Below are 8,739 nucleotides of genomic sequence, written 5' to 3'. Positions count from 1 at the left end.
CATTGAGACAAGATAATAGTTTAATATAAAGATACAGACACACACACACACTCACACCCCAAACTTAAAAACTACTGTGCAACAAAGGACACAATAAACAGAGTGAAAAGGAAACCTACAGACTGGGAGACAATAGTTGCAAATCGAATATCTGATAAGGGGTTAATACAGAAAGTATAGAAAACTTCTACAACTCAGCAACAAATAACCAGATTTAAAACTGGGAAAAAGACTTGAATATTTTTTCAAAGATGATATACAGATGGCCAACAAGCATATGAAAAGATGCTCAATATCATTAATCATTAGAGAAATGCAACTCAAAACTATGAGATATCACCTCACACTTGCTGGAAAGGCTATTATCAATAAAACAGAAAGTAACAAGTGTGGGTAAGGATGTGCAGAAATTGGAACCCTTGTGCACTATTGATGGGAATGTAATATGGTGCAGCTGCTGGAAAGCAGTGAAGTGATTCATCAAAAAATTAAAAGTAGAATTAACATATGTATTAGTCTGCTCAGGCTGTCATAACAAAATATCACAGACTGGGTGGTCTTAAACAACAAAAATCTATTTCTCACAAATCTGGAGGTTAAGAAATTAAAGATCAATGTACCAGCTGATTTGGTTCCTGGTAGGAACCAAAAGCTTCCCTGGCTTTCAGATGGTTACTTACATTCAGAAAAAAGAGAGAGAGAAAGAGAGGGGCTGAGAAGAGGGGAAGTTGTTTAATGGGTATAGAGTTTCAGTTTTGCAAGATGAAAAAGTTTTGGAGATCTGTCAACAATAATGTACATAAACTTAGCACTGCTCAGTAATGTACACTAAAAATGGTTAAATGGTAAATTTTATGTAATGTGTTTTTTTACCATAATTAAAAATAAAAATAAGTTTAATTAGGTTCCATTTGTTTATTTTTGCTTTTATTTCCTGTGTTTTAGGAGACAGATCCAAAAAATATTGCTACGATTTATGTCCAAGTGTGTTCTGCCTATGTTTTCCTTTAGGAGTTTTATGGTATCCAGTCTTAAATTTAGGTCTTTAATCCATTTTGAGTTTATTTTTGTATATGGCATTAGTGAGTGTTCTGATTTCATTCTTTTATAAGTAGCTGTCCAATTTTCCCAGCACCACTTGCTGAAGAAACTGTCTTTTCTCCATTGTATATTCTTGCCTCCTTTGTTGTAGATTAATTGACCGGAAGTGCCTGGGTTTATTTCTGGGTTCTCTATTCTGTTCCACTGATCTAAGTGTCTGTTTTTGTGACAGTACCATGCTGTTTTGATTTCTATAGCTTTGCAGTTGTTGGACTGTACCCCACAGGCCTGCAAGGACTATACTTGCCTAGCTTCAAGACCAAAGAAAGAACCCAGGGTCAGCGACAGAGACATCGATGGTTTAATGGATAGGGGCACCTTATATGTCTGAAGCGAGGTCCTGGAGTGACACTGCACCCTGTGTGGCAGATGGTGGGCAGGACACGATGGCAGTCTTCTCTCCTGGGAGAAGGAGGAGGTTACCAGTTATAGGGGGAATTGAGTTAGGTTGGCTCATGGGTTACCAGGGAAACTAGCAGAAGGGCATGCCCCTCACTACCTCTTTGATAAGCTATCATGGTGGAGATGTTCTGACCTAAAGGTTAGAACAGTCACTAGCTGGGGCGGGAGCAAGTATGTAGGAAGGTCAGTCATGTGAGTAGGATGTAGGTGAAGCAGGCACTGGTCGAGCAGGGGATGTACAGAGAGCAAGAGAACAGCCATCTTGAGTGACCTGACCATACAATAGTATACTCTTAAGTCAGGGAGCATGATACCTCCAGCTCTATTCTTCTTTCTCAAGATCGTTTTGGCTATTCAGGGTCTTTGGTGTTTCCATACAAATTTTAAAATTATTTGTTCTAGTTCCATGAAAAAAGCCCTTGGTATTTTGATAGGGATTTCACTGAATCTGTAGATTGCCTTGGGTACTTTGGTCATTTTAACAACATTAGTTCTTCCAATCCATGAACACAGTATACCTTTCCTTTTATGGTCTTCAATTTCTTTCATCAGTGTTTTATAATAGTTTTCCGTGCACAAGTCTTTTACCTACTTTGGTAGGTTTATTCCTAGGTTTTTATTGTTTTTGATACCGTTGTAACTGGGATTGTTTCCTTAATTTCTCTTTCTGACAGTTTGTTGCTAGTATATAGAAATGCAACTGATTTCTGTATATTAATTTTGTGTTCTAAAACTTTACCAAATTCATTGATGAGCTCTAGTAGTTTTCTGGTGGCGTCTTTAGGATTTTTCTATGTATAGTATCGTGTCACCTGAAAACAGTGACAGTTTTACTTCTTCCTTTCCAATTTGGATTCCTTTTATTTCTTTTTCTTCTCCTTTGCATGGCAAAGGAAACCATCAACAAAACGAAAAGACAACCTATGTAATGGGAGAAAATATTTGCAAATGCTATGACCCATAAACGGTTAATATCCAACATATATAAACAGCTCATACAACTCAACATCAAAAAAGAAAAAACACCCAATTTAAAAATGGGCAGAAGAACTGAATAGACATTTCTTCAAAGAGGAAATGCAGATGGCCAACAGGCCCATGAAAAGATACTCAGTGTTACTAATTATTAGAAAAATGCAAATCAAAACCACAATGATCAAAACCACAACCAAAATCACCTCACACCTGTCATAATGGCTATCAACAAAAAGAACATTAATAACAATGTTGGTGAGGATGTGGAGAACAGGAAACCTTCAGACATTGTTGAAGGGAATGAAAATTGGTGCAGCCACCCTGGAAAACAGTATCGAGGCTTCTCAAAAAACTAAAAAATAGAACTACTGTATGAACCAGCAATTCTACTTCTCAGTATATATACAAAAAAAACCCCCTCCAAAACACTAATACTAAAAGATGCATGCATGCCCATGTTCATAGCAGCATTATTTTTTGGGTGGTGCACCTCGGGGCATGGGGGATCTCAGTTACCTGACCAGGGATTGAACCGGTGCTCCCTGCAGTGGAAGTGCAGTCTTAACTGCTGGACTGCCAGGAAAATCCCATATAGCAGCATTATTTACAACTGCCAAGATATGAAAGCAACCGAAGGGTCCACCAACAGATGAATGGATAAAGTAGATGTGGTAGGTATACATACAATGGAATACTACTAAGCCATAAAAAAGAATGAAATTTTACCATTTGCAACAACATGGATGGACTTGGAGGGCATTATGCTAAGTGAAATGAGTCAGACAGAAAAAGACTAATACTGTATGCTATCACTTATATGTGAAATCTAAAAAATAAAACAAACTGGTAAATATACCAAAGAAGAAGCAGACTCACATATATAGAGAACAAACTAGTAGTTGCTAGTGGAGAGGGAAGGGGGGGAGGGGCAACATTGGGGTAAGGGATTAAGAGGTACAAACTATTAGGTATAAAATAAGCTGCTTTGATATATTGTACAACATGTGGAATATAGCAAATATTTTATAATAACTATAAATGGAGTATAACCTTTAAAATAAAATAAAAATAATGTTAATATTAAATATCAACTCTTTAAAAATATAGATAGATATATAACAAAGCAAATATTCAGTTGCAGACTATTTCCCTAAATATTTCCCTCCAAATGCCCATCATTTCCCCAATATCTTTTTGATATTTATTTTTAGCATTCTCAGTGAGGATCTCCAAGTATCATGATTTAATCTATAAGAATATTAATACACATAAAATGTATTTTTAAATGAATGATACTTTAAAGGTTGTATTTCTGTTTTAATGTTATAGATGATTTTTTTTCTAGATCTAAGGAAATGATTTGTCTTAAGATTTTTTAATAACTGAAGGAGATTATAATAAAAGGAAATTCAATACTATTTACTATCATGCAAATTTAATCTAATTAATTCCTGTTAATATGTAACTCTTTTACTATAGGTATTGCACCAAGATATTTTCACTACTTTAGGACAGAAAATAAATAAAATGTATCATTTAGCTTGTAGAAGCAAAATCAATTGTTAGTCTGTCCAATACTACAAATTTTGATTCTTTGACTTAAAGCACGAGGGAGGAAAAAAAAAAAAAAGGCAGGGAAGGCATGCTTACATTAGTGAAGGAAGCTTTGCTCTGACTGATCACAAGCCCCAACAGAGAAGGCTGATCCTTTAGGACATATTCAAGAGGAAGTTGTTTCCTAGAGCTTTTGGAAACCTGATCCTATGATCCCTGGATCTACAGAAACGGTTCTCACGCTAGTTAGTGCCCATCCTGTTGTTCCACCCTCTCTAAGGTCGCCTGTTACTCGGGGCGGGGGTGCAGGTGAATCCGGGTCAGATTCAGAGGAACAAGCAGGACCCGAGGATTTGGTTGGGATGCAGAGTCGGTGTCCCAGAAGGGAAATAGGGGAGGAGGGACCTCATACAAAGGCGCGCGGGGCTCCTCCCTTCACTTAGGTTCTTCCGCAGCGCCTACAGCTCAGGCCAGGAGAACAGCGCGCAGGGAGGGTGGGCGGGAGAGGGCGCGCGGGCTGCAGTTCCTGACGCGCCCGGCAGCGCGGGAGGCGCCCTCGTCCCGTGTTTGGTGGCCCCTCCCTCTATGCTAGCTGGGCTGGCTCCCTTGGGGAAGGCAAGGTCGCCCAGCGCCGGCTCCCCGAGTTCGCGGGAGAAGCTATCCAGCATTTGTTTCCGGACGCCTAGACTATAGCCGCGATCCTCCCGGCGGCTGGCTCCGGCCGCGCGCTCCTGTCTGCCCGGGAGATCTTGACATCGCGCGCAGAGGCTTGGCGCCGGGGCTCCCCTCCCGGGCAGCTGCGGGTGTTCGCCCGGGCCGGGGCCCGTTGTAGGGAACAGCAGAGAGCGAGGCCCTTTCTGTGTCCTTTCGAGTCACAGCCACCGTGTGTGTGTGGTTGGGTGGGGGTGGGAGTGGCGTGAGAGAGGGAGCAATGTTGCGCGCTAGAAAATCTTCCTGAGCGTTGCTGCCTTTGGGAAAGCGACTCAGCTTCTGGGACAGCGACTCAACCTCTAAGTGGGGACTCGGGTTTCGTACACACAGGCCGACTTGCGGGTGGGCATAGGGCTGACTCTGAGGGGCAAGGGGTTTTCCTCTTGGCCATCGCGATCCTTCTCCGCCCACTTGGCAAAGTGCGCCGCTGGGGTCCGGCCTTTAGGCTTGTGACGATCTGATCCCTAAGGGGTTGAGGTGTCTCTTTCCTTCCAGTGAACCAACACCGACCCGCCAACTGAGACCAGGGCACCCTGAGGCTCCTGCCGGGAAGGGGGTTCCCGCCGAGTGCCTTCCGGGTTTGCTCCCTCCCCACTGGAGGCATGGACGCGTCCGTGTCTCCACCTCAGTCTCTGTTGCCCCTCGCCTCATACCCTGACTCTTGAGTCAGAAGTAAAACCGGGGGATTCTCCAGATACGCTTGCCTGCGCTGGCCACAAGTGACGATCCCTGAATTCACTGACCGCCCATAAAGCCACGAAAATCGTGGAGATGGGGGGTGCGTAGGGACCGTCTTGGTTCCAGGGAACAACGGCAGGCGGACACAAGCCTTCACTGTTTTTACTGTGATGAAGCCCTCCCCCCAACCCAAAAGCTTTTAGAGGGAGCGCTAAACTTGGAAGACGCTGTACCAAGCGGGAGTGCAGGGTGTAGGCGTTAACAAAACAAATTAACTCTGTCCCCTGACTTATTAGGAAGTTTCACTAGAAATCTCATTATTCGAAGAAAAACTAGTTGGTTTATGTTGTTGATGATTTTCTAAACCCCTTCGATGTTCTGCTCCCCTCCCCAGTTCCAACTTCTATCTTTCTGAGTATATTCACTACGAAGAGCGTAAATGCTGTCGCTGTTGCCAGTTTCCAAAGTTTCCAACGCATTTACAGCAATGCCTCTAGGTGAAGTTTAGTCAAACCCTCCCAACTCAGGGCCAACGTCTGAGGAAGAAACCAAGCTCTAGAAGTAACGCTAGAGCTGCAGTGTCCAGGCGAACGGTCCTAGCTAGGCCGAAGAGGGGATTATGGAGAGCCAACAGATATCTGTGGGTTCTCTCAGGGATCAACCCTCCCACACAAACCGGCACGCACGCACGCTTGCGTGTATACACACACACACACACACACCGGCACGCACGCACGCTCTCGTGTCCCACACACACACGAGTGTTTCCCCTAGATGGCCGCTAGAGGGAGGACCACCGGGCGGTCGTGCGCGAGGGCGCAAATATGGAGACTGCTCTGGAGGAGTTTGTATTTGTCACTTTTAAAAGACTTGGAGTGACTGGGATCAAGGGGAATTTACCTTGGTTAGGTTGGAAATGCACAAAGAGGAAAAATGTAAGTGTTATCTTCTCTTCACAACCACAGGTTCTTTTGGTCTTGGGACTTTCCATTCTATTATACCTTCTTCACTACTCTGGATACTGCCAAGTCTCAAGGTGCCCAGAACAGAGCCAGGACAACTACTCCCCTAATAAGTGCCCTCAGTTGGTAATTTATTTTTCCTGAAGGGAAATTTAGGAGAGGGCTGTGGAAATGTGAATCCTGTTTTCTGAATTATTTTTCCACCTCCGTTTAACCTTACTCTGTAACTTCAAAAATATAGCTGATACACATTACATCATTGTTCACGCAAAAATGTAAAACTCAGTTGTAAACATAATCGATTATTTTACAAAGGATAAAGAAAAAAAATTCCCTTTTCATCACATTTCTGACTTTGAATTTAATTCCTCACCGCCAACCTGGAAATAGTCACAAAAACGTTAGAAAATGACACTTAGAGTAACGTAGAAATACTACTTCCTTGTGCAAAAGCTCTTTAAGTTCCTAATGAGTATCTAAGCATGAAAATCATCTAAGAAAAGAAGTTAGGGTCATTTTCTACACGTCAAATAGGTACACCCACTGTAACTCTAAATTAGGAAGTAGGTAGGCATGTGGGGGTAAAGGGAAGATTATTGTCTTGATTGGAATTTCAAGATCGAAATATTTAATTCCCTTTATGTAAAAGGCGTCTCGGTGTACTTCAACTAACTTTGCGAAATGAATCAGAATGATGACTCAAACCATAGCGAAAGAGGGAGGTGATTTCCCTTAAAACGAGGTGTTGAGTGCCTTGGTGAGCCAATACTGGGTGCGCGCAGAGTGGCCAGATCCCTCTCCACGCAGCTCTGGCTCTGTTCAATTCGGTAAGCACACCTACGGCAGTAATACCATCGGTATACCATTTACGATGATGGGCTGGGGGGTTGACACTCCGCAGCGCCACCAGCGCTGTTTTCTACCCTAAGTGAGTCACTCAACGGCGCAAGCAGGTCGCCCTCTGCGCGCTACAACCTGCGGGGCGGGGAGCCTTGGCGTTCACCCCTCGAGCTCAGCTGGTGCTGACGTCTGTTCAGGTCCTTAAAGGTGTCCGTCCCTGCGCAGGGGGGAACAGACTTTGTAGCAGTCACTTTGCTTGAAGGGAGTCGCGCCTCTGCTCTTGCAGGCGGCAGCTCCGGTTCTTCTCGCTCTTCCTGGGTCTGCGTTTGTCTCTGTCCTCTTTGCACCGAGTCCCCGCCAGCCTCTCCAGCGGGAGGCGCATTAGGTATTTGCACCCCAGGAGAGAACCAACAGGGCTGCACATGCCCTGTGCTTTTCCGGTGGACTCGAAGACCAGAGATTACGAGGTGCGCTCGGGGATCGCTCAGGGAACAGGGAGCTTCCTCTCCCTGGTTTCGGTCGGGGGTGATTTATCTCAGCTGGTGCAAGCGTCCTCCCCGCCCCTGGCACCTGCAACTTGTTTTGGTTTCTTCTCAATCCTGTGTGTGCGGTTCCAACATCAAAGTTTTTCCTCCCTTACCCGAAAAATCTATCCGTTTAATCCATTCTCCTCCCCCTGCGCTGTCTCTGCCAGGCCTCCTCGCTGTGTGGTGAGTGGATAGAGGGGCGCGCAGTGTGGCAGCGGCGGCGGAGATTGGAGCGATCAGGCAGAGCAAAGAGAAGGAGCGGCTGCCAGGGGCTCCCAGGTCCCTGGGTAACCCTTTGCCAGGCGAAAGAGCTGGGTAAGAGTACAGAAGAAGAGTCGGAACCTTTTGGGACGCTGGTGCCTAAAAACTGGATTTTAACCAACATCCTGGTTGCGCGTCTCTGTCCCTTTTCTCGTTTGGTAAGTCGAGAGAAGCGCTTGGCACGAGCGCTCTGCGGGACGCAAGCTCCTGGCTGCTCAGGATCCTTGTGTCCGCTGCTGCGGAAGGAGCGGAGGGGAGGAAACCAGCGGCTGCTTACTGGAGCCTGGAGGTAGGCAAGGGGGTGGGATCCTGATTCTAGCACTCAGCCCAGATTCCAAAAGGGTGTCTGGTTTCACCGAGCGGAGGCATTCTTCTCCCCTTCATTTCCCGTTGCACCCTCCCCTTTTCGGATTCAGGCTTAAGAGCAACCAGATTCACAGCACTCTCAAGGTGGACTGCCTTCCGCCGCTCATCGCCGGAATGCCTCGCTCTTTACATTTATTCGATTGTGTTGGGGGCATTTAAGCTTTTCCAGGAAGTTGATAGCTTGCAGATGTTTTGAAAAGGTCCAACTTGATTTTATTCAGTTTCTTAAAGGATGTGTTTCCTGTGGGCAAGAATTATGGGAAATAAATATCAGTGTCATATATAAATGCAATAGCAGCTTGGAAATCACCTTCATTTCCCCCGCAAAAGTTTTCCCCATGCGAGTTTTCTTAATGCCCAGA

This window comes from Balaenoptera acutorostrata, chromosome 16 (genome assembly GCF_949987535.1).
Source record: "Balaenoptera acutorostrata chromosome 16, mBalAcu1.1, whole genome shotgun sequence".
NCBI lineage: Eukaryota > Metazoa > Chordata > Mammalia > Artiodactyla > Balaenopteridae > Balaenoptera > Balaenoptera acutorostrata.
The sequence above is the reverse complement of the archived record's forward strand: the minus strand, read 5'-3'. Positions refer to the sequence as shown.